The 19,571-nt window shown below is 38.0% G+C and overlaps 1 pseudogene; it reads right to left on the bottom strand.

The window, feature by feature from the left end:
• Window positions 1–16,824: 16,824 nt before the first annotated feature.
• Window positions 16,825–17,472, bottom strand: LOC119533349 (annotated as a pseudogene).
• Window positions 17,473–19,571: the final 2,099 nt, after the last annotated feature.

Raw genomic sequence — 19,571 nt, 5'->3', positions numbered from 1 at the left:
CAGTCATGGAACCACCACTGCCATCAAGATATAAGACAGTTCCATTACTCCAATATCCTTTATTATCAACCCCTCCTCACACCCCAGACTCTAACAACCACTGATACGTTTTTGATCTACAGTTGTGCCTTCTCCAGAACATCATATAAATGGAATCAAACAATATGTAGCCTTTTCGAGTCTGGCTTCTTTTGCTTAGCATGTTGCATTTGAGATTCACTTGTGTTGCTGAGTGTACCAGTAGTTCTTTTTTTTATTGCTGAATAGTATTTCATTATATGATATACCACAGCTTGTCTAAGCATTCACAATTTGAATTTCCAGTTTGTGATGATTATAAATAAAGCTGCTATAAGCATTCACCTACAGGTTTTGTGTGAACATAAATTTTCATTTCCCTTGGGTAAATGAAATGGTTTCATGCAGGCCCATTCTCAGTCTTTAGCAATTGCTTACAAATTTTAACTGAATTCTTCTTACCAGCCTATATGGTGTCCGGTGTCTGTCCTTGGTCAACACATGCTGTGTCCTGTCTCTTCTTGTAGGCACCTGTCTTTCCTTACATTTTAGGCTTATTTGTCCTGCAACTTCAGATCTCTACTGAGTTCAAGAAAAGTTAGGATTTTTTTTTTTTTAATCATCATTTTATTGAGATATATTCACATACCACGCAGTCATACAAAACAAATCGTACTTTCAATTGTTTACAGTACCATTACATAGTTGTACATTCATCACCTAAATCAATCCCTGACACCTTCATTAGCACACACACAAAAATAACAAGAATAATAATTAGAGTGAAAAAGAGCAATTGAAGTAAAAAAGAACACTGGGTACCTTTGTCTGTTTGTTTCCGTCCCCTATTTTTCTACTCATCCATCCATAAACTAGACAAAGTGGAGTGTGGTCCTTATGGCTTTCCCAATCCCATTGTCACCCCTCATAAGCTACATTTTTATACAACTGTCTTTGAGATTCATGGGTTCTGGGTTGTAGTTTGATAGTTTCAGGTATCCACCACCAGCTAACCCAATTCTTTAGAACCTAAAAAGGGTTGTCTAAAGTGTGCGTAAGAGTGCCCACCAGAGTGACCTCTCGGCTCCTTTTGGAATCTCTCTGCCACTGAAGCTTATTTCATTTCCTTTCACATCCCCCTTTTGGTCAAGAAGATGTTCTCCGTCCCACGATGCCGGGTCTACATTCCTCCCCGGGAGTCATATTCTACGTTGCCAGGGAGATTCACTCCCCTGGGTGTCTGATCCCACGTAGGGGGGAGGGCGGTGATTTCACCTTTCAAGTTGGCTTAGCCAGAGAGAGAGGGCCACATCTGACCAACAAAGAGGCATTCAGGAGGAGACTCTTAGGCACAAATATAGGGAGGCCTAGCCTCTCCTTTGCAGCAACCGTCTTCCCAAGGGTAAAACTTATGGTAGAGGGCTCAACCCATCAAACCACCAGTCCCCTATGTCTGTGGTCATGTTAGCAACCATGGAGGTGGGGTAGGCGAATACCCCTGCATTCTCCACAGGCTCCTCAAGGGGGCACTACATTTTTTTTTTTCCTTGTTTTTCTTTCTTTCTTTCTTTTTTTTTTTAACTTTCCCTTCTTTTTTAAATCAACTGTATGAAAAAAAAAAGTTAAAAAGAAAACAAACATACAATAAAAGAACATTTCAAAGAGACCATAACAGGGGAGTAAGAAAAAGACAACTAACCTAAGATAACTGCTTAACTTCCAACATGTTCCTACTTTACCCCAAGAAAGTTACATAATATAGCAACATTTCTGTGAACTTGTTCCTACTATATCCATCAGAAATTAACAGACCATAGTCATTTCTGGGCATCCCCAGAACTTTAAATAGCATATCTGTTCTTCTTGGATTATTGTTCCCCCTTCCGTAATTGCTCTCTACTGCTAGTTCCCCTACATTCTACATTATAAACCATTTGTTTTACATTTTTCAAAGTTCACATTAGTGGTAGCATATAATATTTCTCTTTTTGTGCCTGGCTTATTTTGCTCAGCATTATGTCTTCAAGGTTCATCCGTGTTGTCATATGTTTCACGAGATCGTTCCTTCTTACTGCCGCGTAGTATTCCATCGTGTGTATATACCACATTTTATTTATCCACTCATCTGTTGAAGGACATTTGGGTTGTTTCCATCTCTTGGCAATTGTGAATAATGCTGCTATGAACATTGGCGTGCAGATATCTGTTCGTGTCACTGCTTTCCGATCTTCCGGGTATATACCGAGAAGTGCAATCGCCGGATCGAATGGTAGCTCTATATCTAGTTTTCTAAGGAACTGCCAGACTGACTTCCAGAGTGGCTGAACCATTATACAGTCCCACCAACAATGAATAAGAGTTCCAATTTCTCCACATCCCCTCCAGCATTTGTAGTTTCCTGTTTGTTTAATGGCAGCCATTCTAACCGGTGTTAGATGGTATCTCATTGTGGTTTTAATTTGCATCTCTGTAATAGCTAGTGAAGCTGAACATTTTTTCATGTGTTTCTTGGCCATTTGTATTTCCTCTTCAGAGAACTGTCTTTTCATATCTTTTGCCCATTTTATAATTGGGGTGTCTGTACTATTGTCATTGAGTTGTAGGATTTCTTTGTATATGCAAGATATCAGTCTTTTGTCAGATACATGGTTTCCAAAAATTTTTTCCCATTGAGTTGGCTGCCTCTTTACCTTTTTGAGAAATTCCTTTGAGGTGCAGAAACTTCTAAGCTTGAGGAGTTCCCATTTATCTATTTTCTCTTTTGTTGCTTGTGCTTTGGGTGTAAAGTCTAGGAAGTGGCCGCCTAATACAAGGTCTTGAAGATGTTTTCCTACATTATCTTCTAGGAGTTTTATGGTACTTTCTTTTATATTGAGATCTTTGGTCCATTTTGAGTTAATTTTTGTGTAGGGGGTGAGGTAGGGGTCCTCTTTCATTCTTTTGGATATGGATATCCAATTCTCCCAGCCCCATTTGTTGAAAAGACCATTATGGCTCAGTTCATTGACTTTGGGGGCCTTATCAAAGATCAGTCGGCCATAGATCTGAGGGTCTATCTCTGAATTCTCAATTCGATTCCATTGATCTATATGTCTATCTTTGTGCCAGTACCATGCTGTTTTGGCAACTGTGGCTTTATAATAAGCTTCAAAGTCAGGGAGTGTAAGTCCTCCCACTTCGTTTTTCTTTTTTAGAGTGTCTTTAGCAATTTGAGGCATCTTCCCTTTCCAAATAAATTTGATAATTAGCTTTTCCAAGTCTGCAAAGTAGGTTGTTGGAATTTTGATTGGGATTGCATTGAATCTGTAGATGAGTTTGGGTAGAATTGACATCTTAATGACATTTAGCCTTCCTATCCATGAACATGGAATATTTTTCCATCTTTTAAGGTCCCCTTCTATTTCTTTTAATAGAGTTATGTAGTTTTCTTTGTATAGGTCTTTTACATCTTTGGTTAAGTTTATTCCTAGGTACTTGATTTTTTTAGTTGCTATTGAAAATGGTATCTTTTTCTTGAGTGTCTCTTCAGTTTGTTCATTCCTAGCATATAGAAACATTACTGACTTATGTGCATTAATCTTGTATCCCGCTACTTTGCTAAATTTGTTTATTAGCTCTAGTAGCTGTATCGTCGATTTCTCAGGGTTTTCTAGATATAAGATCATATCATCTGTAAACAATGACAGTTTTACTTCTTCTTTTCCAATTTGGATGCCTTTTATTTCTTTGTCTTGCCGAATTGCCCTGGCTAGCACTTCCAGCACAATGTTGAATAACAGTGGTGACAGCGGGCATCCTTGTCTTGTTCCTGATCTTAGAGGGAAGGCTTTCAGTCTCTCACCATTGAGTACTATGCTGGCTGTGGGTTTTTCATATATGCTCTTTATCATGTTGAGGAAGTTTCCTTCAATTCCTACCTTTTGAAGTGTTTTTATCAAAAAGGGATGTTGGATTTTGTCAAATGCTTTTTCAGCATCTATTGAGATGATCAATTGATTTTTCCCTTTCGAGTTTTTAATGTGTTGTAATACATTGATTGATTTTCTTATGTTGAACCATCCTTGCATGCCTGGAATGAACCCCACTTGGTCATGGTGTATGATTTTTTTAATGTGTCTTTGGATTCGATTTGCAAGTATTTTGTTGAGGATTTTTGCATCTATATTCATTAGGGAGATTGGCCGGTAGTTTTCCTTTTTTGTAGCATCTTTGCCTGGTTTTGGTATTAGATTGATGTTAGCTTCATAAAATGAGTTAGGTAGTGTTCCATTTTCTTCAATGTTTTGAAAGAGTTTGAGTAAGATTGGTGTCAGTTCTTTCTGGAAAGTTTGGTAGAATTCCCCTGTGAAGCCATCTGGCCCTGGGCATTTATTTGTGGGAAGATTTTTGATGACTGATTGGATCTCTTTGCTTGTGATGGGTTGGTTGAGGTCTTCTATTTCTTCTCTGGTCAGTCTAGGTTGTTCATATGTTTCCAGGAAATTGTCCATTTCTTCTACATTGTCCAGTTTGTTGCCATACAGTTGTTCATAATATCCTCTTATAATTTTTTTAATTTCTTCAGGATCTGCAGTTATGTCACCTTTTTCATTCATTATTTTGTTTATATGGGTCTTCTCTCTTTTTGATTTTGTCAGTCTAGCTAGGGGCTTGTCAATCTTGTTGATCTTCTCAAAGAACCAACTTTTGGTGATATTTATCCTCTCTATTGTTTGTTTGTTCTCTATGTCATTTATTTCTGCTTTAATCCTTGTTATTTCTTTTCTTCTACTTGGTTTAGGATTGGTTTGCTGTTCATTTTCTAGCTTCTTCAGTTGATCCATTAGTTCTTTGATTTTGGCTCTTTCTTCCTTTTTAATATATGCGTTTAATGCTATAAATTTCCCCCTTAGCACTGCTTTTGCTGCATCCCATAGGTTTTGGTATGTTGTGTTCTCATTTTCATTCGTCTCTATATATTTAGCAATTTCTCTTGCTATTTCTTCTTTAACCCACTGATTGTTCAGGAGTGTGTTGTTTAACCTCCAGGTATTTGTGAATTTTCTAAGTCTCTGATGGTTATTGACTTCTAATTGTATTCCATTGTGGTCAGAGAATGTGCTTTGAATAATTTCAATCTTTTTAAATTTATTGAGGCTTGTTTTATGTCCCAGCATATGATCTATTCTGGAGAAAGTTCCGTGAGCACTAGAAAAGTATGTGTATCCTGTTGATTTGGGATGTAATGTCCTGTATATGTCTGTTAAATCTAATTCATTTATCAGATTGTTTAGGTTTTCAATTTCCTTATTGGTCTTCTGTCTGGTTGATCTATCTATAGGAGAGAGTGATGTGTTGAAGTCTCCCACAATTATTGTGGAAACATCAATTGCTTCCTTTAGTTTTGCCAGTGTTTCTCTCATGTATTTTGTGGCACCTTGATTGGGTGCATAGACATTTATGATTGTTATTTCTTCTTGCTGAATTGCCCCTTTTATTAGTATGTAGTGGCCTTCTTTGTCTCTCAAAACATCCCTGCATTTGAAGTCTATTTTATCTGAGATTAATATTGCTACACCTGCTTTCTTTTGGCTGTAGCTTGCATGAAATATTTTTTTCCATCCTTTCACTTTCAGTTTCTTTGTGTCCCTGTGTCTAAGATGAGTCTCTTGTATGCAACATATTGATGGTTCATTTTTTTTGATCCATTCTGCAAATCTATATCTTTTAATTGGGGAGTTTAATCCATTTACATTCAACGTTATAACCGTGAAGGCATTTCTTGAATCGGCCATCTTATCCTTTGGTTTATGTTTGCCATATTTTTCCCTCTCTCTATTAATATCCTTTATTCTACCCATACCGAATCTCTTTAGTACTGAACCTTTCTCCAAGTCTCTCTGTCCTGTCTTTGTTTCTCTGTCTGTAGGGCTCCCTTTAGTATCTCCAGTAGGGCAGGTCTCTTGTTAGCAAATTCTCTCAGCATTTGTTTGTCTGTGAAAAATTTAAGCTCTCCCTCAAATTTGAAGGAGAGCTTTGCTGGATAAAGTATTCTTGGCTGGAAATTTTTCTCACTCAGAATTTTAAATATATCGTGCCACTGCCTTCTCGCCTCCATGGTGGCTGCTGAGTAGTCACTACTTAGTCTTATGCTGTTTCCTTTGTATGTGGTGAATTGCTTTTCTCTTGCTGCTTTCAGAACTTGCTCCTTCTCTTCTGTGTTTGACAGTGTGATCAGTATATGTCTCGGAGTGGGTTTATTTGGATTTATTCTATTTGGAGTTCGCTGAGCATTTATGATTTGTGTATTTATGTTGTTTAGAAGATTTGGGAAGTTTTCCCCAACAATTTCTTTGAATACTCTTCCTAGACCTTTACCCTTTTCTTCCCCTTCTGGGACACCAATGAGTCTTATATTTGGACGTTTCATGTTATCTGTCATATCCCTGAGGTCCATTTCGATTTTTTCAATTTTTTTCCCCATTCTTTATTTTATGCTTTCATTTTCCCTTCTGTCATCTTCCAGGTCACTGATTCGTTGTTCAACTTCCTCTAGTCTTGTACTGTGAGTGTCCAGAATGTTTTTAATTTGGTCAACAGTTTCTTTAATTTCCATAAGATCATCCATTTTTTTATTTAGTCTTGCAATGTCTTCTTTATGCTCTTCTAGAGTCTTCTTCATTTCCTTTATATCCCGTACTATGGTCTCATTGTTCATCTTTAGTTCTTTGAGTAGCTGCTGTAGGTGCTGTGTCTCTTCTGGTCTTTTGATTTGGGTGCTTGGGCTTGGGTTATCCATGTCGTCTGGTTTTTTCATATGCTTTATAATTTTCTGTTGTTTTTGGCCTCGTGGCATTTGCTGAACTTGATAGGGTTCTTTTAGGGTTTGTAGACCTATTGAAGTCCTTATCTCTCATTTATCAGATCTACAGCTTCGTGGAGTACACTTTCTCTAACTAACCAGCAGGTGGCGTCCACGAGCCACCTGTTCTCCACAAGCCAGTTCTCCCCTGCTTAGCCTTTTTGGTGAGTAGGGGAGTGAGTCTTGTGGGGCCCAATTGGTGTACCAAGCTTGCGTGTGTAGTTGGTGTTGCCTGCCCTGTATGTGGGGCGTGTTTCTGGGCAGTCGGGGAGGGGGGGTGGCCCTAACAATCAAATCTCCCTGGTGATCCTAGAGTTTTAAAGCTGCTGCAATAGTCTAATCCTTCAGTTCAGTCCTGCCACAGTTTGTCTCTGCCACTGACCCACAAGTCTTTGGTATTGGCGTATGGCTTCTGAGACTTGCAAGTGGGCCCCTCTTCCAGGCCGTGCACCCCGGGTCCTCTGTTGAGGGATGACTGTGCTATGTCACAGGTGAGTGCCGTCCCCCCAGGGCAGTTCTGGGCTGCTGGGCTGTGTAGGGAGGCTCCCAGTCTGCTCAAATGATGGCTGAGTGGGGCTTTGGTAATTCACACTTCTCCACCTTCCCAACTCTGGGACAATCAGCTGAGGTTGCAGGGAAGGCTAATGTCCACGCCCAGTTTTGTGGTGTGTGCCTGTTATTTGAAGCATTTCCGTCACACTGGGTTGTCTGGGGCAGCTCTGGGCTATGGGGCTGGCGATGGGCAGGAGTGTTTCCTGTCCACCAGGATGGTGGCTGTGAGCGGACACCCCCCTTTTCTTGGGAAGTTGTGGTGTTTAGTGAATTTTCTCAGCCACTGTGTTATTGCCTTTTGTCTCAGAGCTCTCTTAGTTCTGCTCTTGACTTGACGTGCCCAAATTGAAAGTCTTTGAAGCTTTCTGTATTGGGCTTCTTAGAGTAATTGTTTTAGAAAAAGAAAAAAGGATTAAAAAAAAAAAAAAAAAAAAGGGCCCTCCTCAGAGATCTAATGGGTTATTGAAATGCTAATAGAGAAAGCAACCAGGGCCATTAACGAAAGGTCCACAGGGCAGAGAGATCAGCTTTTCTTCAGGATTTGCATATGCACCTCAAGGCCTGAGCTCCGCCCTTCCCCTTTCTGTGTTCACCAGAACTCCAAAAATCCTCTGCTTTTATTTTGGAGTTTTTCGTGTTGTTTTTTTTTTTCTATGCCTGTCTCCTCTCTGCTGGGCTGGCTGCTCTCAGATTCTCTGGTGTCTGGTCTCAGTCTATCTATGGTTGGAATTTGGATCAGTAGAATGAGTTTCCAATAAGGGCTGTCACTGCAGTTCTCCCTTCTCCTTCCCGGAGCTGACAGCCCCTCCTCCCACGGGACTGAGCCTGGCAGGGAGGGGCGCGGGTCCCCTGGTCGCAAAAACTTACAGATTTCGGTGATCTCAGTAGTTCGACATTTTCATGAGTGTTGTATGAAGTATGCCCACAGACAGATTGCTCTGTGGTGTCCAGTCCACGCAGTTCCTGGCTTTCTACCTACTTTCCTGGAGGAGTAACTAAAACATACAGCTCACCAGTCTGCCATCTTGCCCCGCCCCCCGAAAAGTTAGGATTTTGAAGCTTATCTGACTTTTCCCTCATTTTAAGGGTGGGAGCAGTGTTCATTCTAGCTTTCTGTATCTGAATTTTAAGTGGAAGCTTAATCTTTAGTAAAATCTGGAATTTAGCACATATTCTTGATGAAACTTCAAACCCTCTCCTATATAGCCCTCAGCTAATGCTGGTTACCTACTCTTATTATAAAATTGTTTTAAGAATTTTATGGCCACTTTGTTAAGAAGGCCAAAATTCCATCAAGTAACAAATTTGGATTAAGGATATGGTCTGTGTCTATTAAGATATTAGGTAGTAAATTTTACCCCATTTCCATTGGATTGGTAGTAATTACCTGACATGTTGTGTTGACAAGGATTGTGAGACAAAGTTGATTTTTAAATCTGGATGGTGATATCTGCTATGAGCACAGAGTGGCAAAGTGGGAGCTCTCATGGCATACACCTGCTTTCCCTGATTAGACTTGAAGGAAATGTAGAAGTAGAGATAGGGTGGAGTGAGAAGTTCTCTAGAGAAGCAATAGATACAGTTCTTAGTCATAAGGAACTTGTAGTCTAGTTTGAGGGGAATGAAGTGAGCTGGGGAAACAGTTGCAGACAGTACACAGTTGAAGTTTAAATTGCAGGATAGGAAGGCAATAGGTTTTAGGGAAGGAGAAGGTGCTTGGAAGGCACACTCACATCCAGAGGATGGCCCAGAAGCCCAACCACGGCCAAGAATACAAGGTCAGTTCTGAGACTGTCGGATTCTGGGTACTGGTGCCCCTTGAAGTAGAAATGTCCTGTGAAGATGGAAAGATCAGATTGGACCACAGGAGGAAGGTTGGGCGGGCATCATCATCAGCAAATTAATAGTTAAAAGCAATGAGAGGAGATGGTCTGACTGAGGGAGCAAGTATATATGGAGAAGAGTAAAGAAGTGAGGATAGACTTGGGGTTGGGTAGAGTGGGGATAACTGCACTTAGAAAGGCAGAAGAGGAGTTTCTGGTGAAGGAGACAGAGCTCTTATAATTGCACAACAGCTGGTGTTGACCTGATGTTTTTTGTAACTGACTTGAGTCCTTGGGCTGTGTTTTATTCACTGCCTCTTACCATGGACTCAGATTTCTGCACACCGTATTTGTTCAAATAATGCTTATGGAATGGAATTTAAAAGTGACAAATCTGGCAAGGGGTCAAGAGAAAAAGGCATGGGTTCTTTTTAGAAATATGTGAATGATGACTTTCAAAGGAACAATTTTAGGACAGTGGCAGAGATGTTCTGAAGTTCTGGTTTTGTTCTGGTTCAAGAGTTTTAGGAACTGTAAATATGTGGTTTACACACAGCTTTGAATTATCTCACTGTGATCTTTCTATTTAAGCAAAAAATATACAGCAACTAAGTATACTGATGGTTTTCCAATTTCTGTTGAGAGAATCCTAAAAACAAAAACAAAATTTTTTGGTTGGCATGCTATCAACAATTAAGTACAAATATTTGCAAATGATTACTAATATAGCATTTGAGAGAAGGGAAATCACCCTACTGATTAGGGTTAAAAGATAACAAAGATTAAAATGTTATATAGAAGTAAGGTAAACCAAAGAATTTCCTCCACTTGTGGTGGTTTAACCTGAGAAAATACTGTTCTGGTTTGCTAATGCTGCCTTTTCGCAAAACACCAGAAATGGATTGGCTTTTATAAAGGGGTTTTATTTGGTTACAAAGTTACAGTCTTAAGGCCATAAAGTGTCCAAACTAAGGCATCAACAGTCGGGTACCTTCACTGGAGGATGGCCAATGCTGTCCAGAAGATCTCTGTTAGCTGGGAAAGCACGTGGCTGGTGATTGCTCCAGAGTTCTGGTTTCAAAATGGCTTTCTCTCAGGATATTCCTCTCTAGGCTGCAGCTCTTCAAAACTGTCACTCTTAGTTGCTCTTGGGGCATTTGTCCTCTCTTAGCTTCTCCGGGGCAAAAGTCTGCTTTCAAAGGCTGTCTCCAAAATGTTGCTTTGTAAGCTGCAGCTCCTCTTTCAGCTCCTATGCGTTCTTCAAAGTGTCCCTCTTGGCTGTAGCAAGTTCACTTCTGTCTGAGCTTATATAGTGCTCCAGTAAACTAATCAAGGCCCATGCTGAATGGGTGGGGCCACACCTCCATGGAAATTATCTAATCAGAGTTATCACCTACAGTTGGTGGGTTGCATCTCCATGGAAACACTCAAAGAATTACAATTTAATCAACACTAATATGTTTGCCCACACAAGATTGCATCAAAGATAATGGCGTTTTGGGGGACATAATACATTCAAACTGGCACAAATACTATAGTCAGAGAAAATAGAGACCAACTTTTTGGAACTCCCTCAACTTCCCCCTGTACACCAACAAACTGTTGCTATCTGAGGCATTTTCCTGTAACAAACTAACTCTTTACCTCTTTCCCTGCCCTCCTCCTCAGGGACTTGTTCTTGTGATTACCCTTTCTTTCCTGTACCCACCACTTATCCACTTCTTTTGGCTCTTTTCTCTCAACTTCAGGAATGCTCAAATTTCTCCCATCTTTAAAACAAAATCCCAATCATCTTGTACCTTATGTTTTCCTCTATTTCCTGTCCTCCCTTTCTAGTCAGACCCCTGGAAGGAGTGACCTACAACCAATATCTTCAGTTCTATAGAAAGCAGGGGACTCTCATTTATTTAGAACATTTACTTGAGTGAAGACAGGCTACTGGACTAACTAACCTCTGAGTGTTTTTTTTTTTTTTAAAGAGAAGTAGGTTTGCAGAAAAATCATGCAGAAAATCCAGAGTTCCCATATATCTCCCACTGCTGACCTGCACATAGTTTTCCCTATTAATAACACTTTGCATTAGTGTGGTAACTTTGTTACAACTGATGAAAGAATATTATTATAATTGCACTATTAACTATGGTCCATAGTTTACATTAAGGTTCATTGTTTGTGTTGTACAGCCTTGTTTTTCTTTTTTAATTTTTTATTCTAGTAACATACATTCAACCTAAAATTTTCATTTTTAACCACATTCAAATATACAATTCAGTGGTGTTAAGTACATTCACAATGTTCTGCTCTCATCACCAACATCCATAACCAAAACTTTTCCATCACCCCAAACAGAAATTCTGTACCAATTAAGCTTTAACTCCCCATTCCTTATCCCCGTGCTGGCATGTGATAATCTGTAGTCTCGATTCTGATTTTATGAATTTGCTTATACTAATTATTTCATATCAGTGAGATTGTACAAATGTGTCCTTTTGTGTCATATTCTTTTGCATATGTACATCCAGTTTTCCCAGCACCATTTGTTCTTTTTTACATCTGAATAATATTCCATTGTGAGTATATAGCACATTTGTTTATCCATTCATCTGCTGACAGACACTTGGGTTATATCCATCTTCTGGCAATTGTGAATAATGCCTCTGTGAACATCAGTGTGCAAATATCTGTTCAAGTCCTTGCTTTCAATACTTTTGAATATGCACCATTTTATATTCCCACCAACAATGAATAAGTGTTCTTCTTTCTCTACATCCCTGCCAACACTTATTATTTTTCTGTTTTGTGAATAATACGCATTTTAGTGGATGTGAAGTGACTTCTCATTGTGGTTTTGATTTGCATTTCCCTGATGGCTAAAGATGTTGAGCATCTTTTCACATGCTTTTTGGCTATTTGTGTGTCATTTTTGGAGAAATGCCTATGCAAGTCTTTTGCCTGCTTTTTTTTTTTTTTTTTTTAATTCAGTTTTATTGAAATATATTCACAAACCATACAGTCATCCATGGTAAACAATCAACTGTTCACAGTATGATCATATAGTTATGCGTTCATCGCCACAATCTATTTCTGAACATTTTCCTTACATCAGAAAGAATCAGAATAAGAATAAAAAATAAAAGTGAAAAGAGAATATCCAAACCATCCCCCCATCCCACCCTATTTGTCATTTAGTTTTTACTCCCATTTTTCTACTGATTTTTTTTCAATTTTTTAACTTTGTTTATCAAAAAATTAAAAACAAACAGGCAAACAACAACCAAAAAAACCCCCACAACATTTCAAACAAAGCAATGGATTAAGGAAAACAAATAACCTAAAATAACTACTTTGCTTCCAATATGTTCCTACCATACCCAAAGAAAATTAATAAACCATGTCCAAACAGAGGAGTAAGAAAAACAAATAATCTAAAATAACTACATTGCTTCCAACATGTTCCTACCATACCCCAAGAAAATTAACAACCCCTAAGAAAACAAAGGAATAAGAGAAAAAAAAAAACCTAAAATAACTCTATTGCTTCCAACATGATCTTACTATATCCAAGAAAGTTTACAAACCATAATCATTCCTGAGCATTCCCATAACATTGAGATTACCCTCCATAGTTTATCTGTTCTTATTAGATTATCATTCCCCCTCCACTAATTGGTATCTCTAGGTCCCCTACATTCTACAGTATAAAACATTGTACATTTTTCACAGAATTCACATTAGTGGTAACATACAATATCTCTCTTTTTGTGCCTGGCTTATTTTGCTCAGCATTATGTCTTTTTTTTTTTTTTAATCTTCATTTTATTGAGATATATTCATATACCACGCAGTCATACAAAACAAATCGTACTTTCGATTGTTCACAGTACCATTACATAGTTGTACATTCATCACCCAAATCAATCCCTGACGCCTTCATTAGCACACACACAAGAATAACAAGAATAATAATTAGAGTGAGAAAGAGCAATTGAAGTAAAAAAGAACACTGGGTACCTTTGTCTGTTTGTTTCCTTCCCCTATTTTTCTACTCATCCATCCATAAACTAGACAAAGTGGAGTGTGGTCCTTATGGCTTTCCCAATCTCCTTGTCACCCCTCATAAGCTACATTTTTATACAACTGTCTTTGAGATTCATGGGTTCTGGGTTGTAGTTTGATAGTTACAGGTATCCACCACCAGCTACCCCAATTCTTTAGAACCTAAAAAGGGTTGTCTAAAGTGTGCATAAGAGTGCCCACCAGAGTGACCTCTCGGCTCCTTTTGGATTCTCTCTGCCACTGAAGCTTATTTCATTTCCTTTCACATCCCCCTTTTGGTCAAGAAGATGTTCTCCGTCCCACGATGCCAGGTCTACATTCCTCCCCGGGAGTCATATTCCACGTTGCCAGGGAGATTCACTCCCCTGGGTGTCTGATCCCACGTAGGGGGGAGGGCAGTGATTTCACCTTTCAAGTTTTTTGCCTGCTTTTTAATTGGGTTGTTGGTCTTTCTTGTTGAGCTGCAGGATTTCTTTATCGATTCAGGATATTAAAGACTTATCAGGTATGTGCTTACAGGTTTTTTTTTCCATTTTGTAGGTTCACTTTCTTGATGAAATCCTTTGATGCACTAAATGCACAAAAGTTTTTAATTTTGTTGAAGTCCTATTTATCTGTTTTTTCTTTTGTTGTTTCTACTTTAGGTGTAGAGTCTAAGAAACCATTGCCTAACACAACATTCTGAAGATGCTTCCCTATGTTTTCTTCTGGAAAGTTTTATAGTTTTGGTAAATTTGGTTCTTTGGTAAATTTTGAGTTAATTTTTGCATATGGTGCAAGATATGGGTCCCTCTTCATTCTTTTGCATATGTACATCCAGTTTTCCCAGCACCATTTGTTGAAGTGACTATGCTTTCCACACTGGGGAGATTTGGCACCCTTGTCAAGAATCAATTGGCCACAGATGTGAGGGTTTCTTTCTGAACTCTCAATTCAATTCCTTTGGTGTATATGTCTGTCCTTGTGCCAGTGCTATGCTGTTTGAATTACTGTAGCTTTGTAATAAGTTAAAAAAAGGAAGTATGTCCTTGAACTTTGTTCTTTTTCAGGATGTTTTTTGGCTGTTGAGGCCCCTTAGCCATCCATATAAATTTAATAATTGGCTGTTCCAGTTTGCTAATGCTGCTGTTATGCAAGATACCAAAAATGGATTGGCTTTTAAAAAGGAGGGTTATTTGGTTACAAATTTACAGTCATAAGGCCATAAAAGTGTTCCAAAGTAAGGCATTGACAAGAAGATATCTTCCCTGGAGAATGGCCAATGGCGTCTGGAAAACCTCTGTCAGCTGGGAAGGCACGTGGCTGGCATCTGCTGTTCCCGGGTTGTGTTTCAAAATGGCATTCTCCAAAATGTGTCTGGGCTTGTCTCTCTTAGCTTCTTCAGCTCCTGTGCATCTAACCTTCTTGGGCTAGTCTCTTAGTTTCTCTGGAGCAAACTGGGGACTAGCAACTCTTAGCTTAGCATTTCCAAATGTCCTTCTGTCCGCATCTCCAAGAGTATCACTTCTCAAACAGCCTTCACCAAAATGTCTCTCTCAGCTTCTCTTGGGGAATTTTGTCCTCTCTTAGCTTCTCTGGACCAAACTCTGGGCTAGCATCTCAAAGTGTCAGCAAGCATCTTTCCAGAAGTATCTGTCAGCTGTTCTTAGCTACTTCTGTTTGGAACTCTTTTATAGGACTCCAGTGATTAAATCAAGACCCACTCTGAATGGGTGGGATCCATATCTCCATGGAAATAATTTAATCAAACATTTCATTCACAGTTGATTGAGTCATATCTCCATGGAAACACTCAGTAAAAAGATTCCAGCCTAATCAACACTAATACATCTGCCCCCACAAGATCACATACAGAATATGGCTTTTGGTGGGACATAATATATCCAAACTGGTACATTGGCTCTTCCATTTCTGCAAAGAAAGCTGTTGGAATTTTGATTGGGATTGCATTGAATCTGTAAATCTATTTGGGTAGAATTGGCTTCCTTCTTAACAATGTTTAGTCTTGCATTCCATGAGCAGGGAATGTCCTTTCATTATGTTCATTGTTCTTTAGCAATGTTTTGTAGTTTTCAATATACAAGACCTTTATATCCTTGGTTAAATTTATTCCTAGATATTTGATAGTTTTAGTTGCTATTGTAAATGGCATTTTAAAAAATTTCCTCTTCAGATTGTTCATCACTAGTATATAAAAACACTACTGATTTTTGGGTGTTCTTGTACCCTGTAACATTGCTGGATTCATTTATCAGCTCTAGTAACTTCGTTGTAGTTTTTTCAGGATTTTCTCTATATAGAATCATGTCATCTGCAAATAGGGAAGGTTTTATTCTTCTTTTCCAATTAAGATGGCTTTTATTCATTTTTGTTGCCTAATTGCTCTGGCTAGAACTTCCAGTACAATGTTAAATAACGGTGACAGTGGGCATCCTTGTCTTGTTCCTGATCTTAGAGGAAGAGCTTTCAGCCTTTTACCATTAAGTATGATAACTGTGTGTTTTTCATATATGCCCTTTATCATGTTGAGGAAGTTTTCCTTCTATTTCTAATTTTCTAAGTGTTTTTATCAAGAAGGGATGCTGGATTTGTCAAATGCCTTTTCTGCATCAATTGAGATGATGTAGTTATTTTCCTTTGTTCTATTATTTTGGTGTATTACATTAATTGATTTTTTTTAGGTTGCTCCATCCTTGTATACCTGGAATAAATCCCACTTGATTATGGTGTATAATTCTTTTAATGTGCTGTTGGATTCAGTTTGCTAGTATTTTGTTGAAGATTTTTGCATCTATATTCATAAGGAATATTGGTTTGTAATTTTCCTTTATAGTGGTTATCTTTTCTGGCTTTGGTATTAGGGTGATGTTGGCTTCATAGAATGAGTTATAAATGTTTCCTACTCTTCAATTTTTTGGAAGTGTTTGAGCAGGATTGGTGTTACTTCTTGGGATGTGTCTTATAATGAATCAGTAAAGTCATCTGATCTTGGGTGTTTCCTCATTGGGAGGTTTTTTATTACAAATCCAATCTCTTTACCTGTGTTGTGTGTTTAGATCTTCTGTTTCTTCTGAGTTAAAGTAGGTAGTTTGTGTGTTTCTCGGAGTTTGTCATTTCAGCTAGGCTATCTAATTTCTTGACACATAGCTGTTCATAGTATCTTCTTTTTTTTTTTTTTTTAGATATTTGAAATACAACTTTATTTTGATTCTAAATGAAAAGGAATAGGTATCACAGTAACAAACAAGACTTCACCACTGAATATTGTGATGTGACTGTAGCAGTCTTATATTTGAAACTCAAAAAGGAAACAACTGTGTTACGAAACAGCTAAATATGCAGGTCCGAAAAATGAAGGTATTTTTTTAACTGCTACATTCACTCTGAAGCCCATTCATCTCCTTCAGCATCCCAAAGATTAAGCACATGTTCGCTTAGCTATATAATAAAGTGGCAAACATGCTGCATCACTGACATCACAGGACAGTTGCCTATAAAACTAGACTTCTGACATTGGGCTCCAGCTTCACTTTCTCACAGGTCATCCTCCTCATTCAGCAGAGCAGTTGTCTGAGCAACCTTTAAGTCATGTTCATACTGTGCTGCCAAAGCTGGGTCCCTGACAGCCTCTGGTGGGGCAAGAGCAGGCATGGCCACAAACTCCAAGTTAGGGTCTCCAAATAGTTTTCTAGCAAGCTGAAAGAAAGGCTTTACAGAGTTGTAGTTACTTTTGGCAGAAATGTCATAGTACTGAAGATTCTTCTTTCAGTAGAAGACGATGGATTTTGCCTTAACTTTCCTGTCCTTAATATCCACTTTGTTGCCACACAACACCATGGGGATGTTTTCACACACTTGCATCAGATCTCTATGCCAGTTGGGCACATTCTTGTAAGTAACTCTTGATGTTGCATCAAACATTATAGTGGTACACTGGGCTTGACTGTTATAGCCATCTCTCAGGCCACTGAATTTCTCCTGACCAGCCGTGTCCTGCATGTTGAATTTAATAGACCCTCTGTTGGTATGGAACACAAGGGGATGGACCTCCATGCCCAAGGTGGCCACATACTTCTCAAATTCACCAGTCAAATGACATTTCACAAATGTAGTTTTTCCAGTACCACCATCGCCAACCAATATAAGTTTAAACTGAACTTGGGGTTCTCCTTGGGTGGCCATCGTGATGGTTCTTCCAGAAGTGTCTCCATCCCCCATCTGACTCCATAGTATCTTCTTTTAATCCCTTTTATTTCTGTGTGTTTGATAGTAATGACCCTCCTTTTATTTCTAATTTTAGTTATTTTCATCTTCTCTCTTTTTTTCTTCATCAGTCTAGCTTAAAGTCTGTCACTTTTATTGATCTCTTCACAGAACCAACATTTGGTTTTGTTAACATTCTCTCTCTTTTTTTTTAACTCTCTATTTTATTTGTCTCTACTCTAATCTGTTTTATTTCCTTCCTCCTTGGGCTTAGTTTGCTCTTCTTTTTCTATAGCCTCTAGTTGTAGAGATAAATTCTCTGATTTGAAATCTCTTTTTCTTTTTAATGAAAGCATTTAGACTATGAATTTCCATCTCAGTATTGCCTTTGCAGCATACCATCAGTTTTGATATGTTGTGTTTTCATTTTCATTTACCTTAAGATATTTCCTAATTTCCCTTGTGATTCTTTGAACTATTGGTTGTTTAAGAGTTATTTAATTTCCACATATTTGTGAATTTTCTAGTTCTCCATCTGTAATTGATTTCTAACTTCATTCCATTGTGATTGTGGTCAGAGAAGATATATGGTATAATTTCAATGTTTTTGAATTTATTGAGACTTGTTTTTTGACCTAAGATATGGATCTATGTTGGAGAATGATCCATGTCTCTAGAGAAGATTGTGTAGTCTGTTGCTGTTGGGTAAAGTGTTCTACATGTGTCTGTTAGGTCTAGTTGGTTTATAGTACTGTTCAAGTCTTCTATTTCCTTATTGATCTTCTGTCTAGATGTTCTATCCAATATTAAAAGTGGTATATTGAAGTCTTCTACTTTTAATGTAGAACCATCAATTTCTCCCTTCTAATCTGTATGTGTTTTGTAGCTCTGCCGTTAGGTGCATATATATTTATAATTGTTATTTTTTGTTGTTGAATTGACCCCTTTAAAATATAGAGTGACTTTTTTTGTCTCTTATAATATTTTTTGTCTTAAATTATGTTTTATCTGATATTAGTACAGCTACTCCAGATCTCTTTGGGGTACTATTTGCATGCTATAGTTCTTTCTATCCTTTCACTTTCAATCTACTTTAGTCTTTGAATTTGTTAGTCTCTTGTATACATCACGTAGTCTGATCATCCTTTTTCCCCATTCTTCCCATCTCTGCCTTTTGAGTGGAGAATTTAATCCATTTACATTTAAAGTCACTATTAATAATGCAGTACTTTCTTTTGCCATTTTGCTTTTTTGTCTTTGTAAGTATTATACCTTTTTTGTCTCTCAATTCTTCAGTTAATGCTTACTTTAATATTTATTTGACTTTTTTGTAGTATACCATATTGATTACCTTCTTATTTTTTTCTGCATATATTTTTCATGTATTTTCTTTGTGGTTACCTTGGGGTTTAAATTGAACATCCTAAATCTATAACAATTGTGTTTATTTGATACCAACTTAACTTCAATAGAATAAACAAATATTATTCCTATACTCCTCTAGCCTTCAGCTTTTTGTTGTACTTGTTGCACATTCTATCTTTATATATTGTATGTTCCAGTCCATAGATTTATTATTAGATTTAAAGCATTGCATTTTAGAATATCCAAGAAGCAAAAAGTGGAGTTTCATACCAAAAAATACAATACAATCGTACTGGCATTTATAATTACCCATTGGATTACCTTAACGGGAGGTATTTATTTCTTTATGCCACTTTGATCTATTGTCTAGTTTCCCTTCTCTTCTGTTCCAGTCTGCTAATGCTGCCATTATGCAAAATACCACAAATGGATTGGCTTTTATTAAGGGGATTTATTAAGTTACAAATTTGCAGTTCTACAGCCATAAAAGTGTCCATACCAAGGCATAAACATGAGTATACCTTCACTGGAGAAAGGCCATTGGCGTCCAGAAAACCTCTGTTAGCTTGGAAGGCACATGGCTGTCATCTGCTTGCTCCCAGGTTGCATTTCAAAATGATGTTCTCCAAAATGTCTCTCTTAGCTGCTTGGAGCAAGTTCTGGGCTAATATCTACAAAGCATCAGAAAAAGTCAGCTTTCAACGGCTGTCTCC

Source organism: Choloepus didactylus, chromosome 4 (genome assembly GCF_015220235.1).
Source record: "Choloepus didactylus isolate mChoDid1 chromosome 4, mChoDid1.pri, whole genome shotgun sequence".
NCBI classification, from domain to species: Eukaryota; Metazoa; Chordata; class Mammalia; order Pilosa; family Megalonychidae; genus Choloepus; species Choloepus didactylus.
The sequence above is the reverse complement of the archived record's forward strand: the minus strand, read 5'-3'. Positions and strand labels throughout refer to the sequence as shown.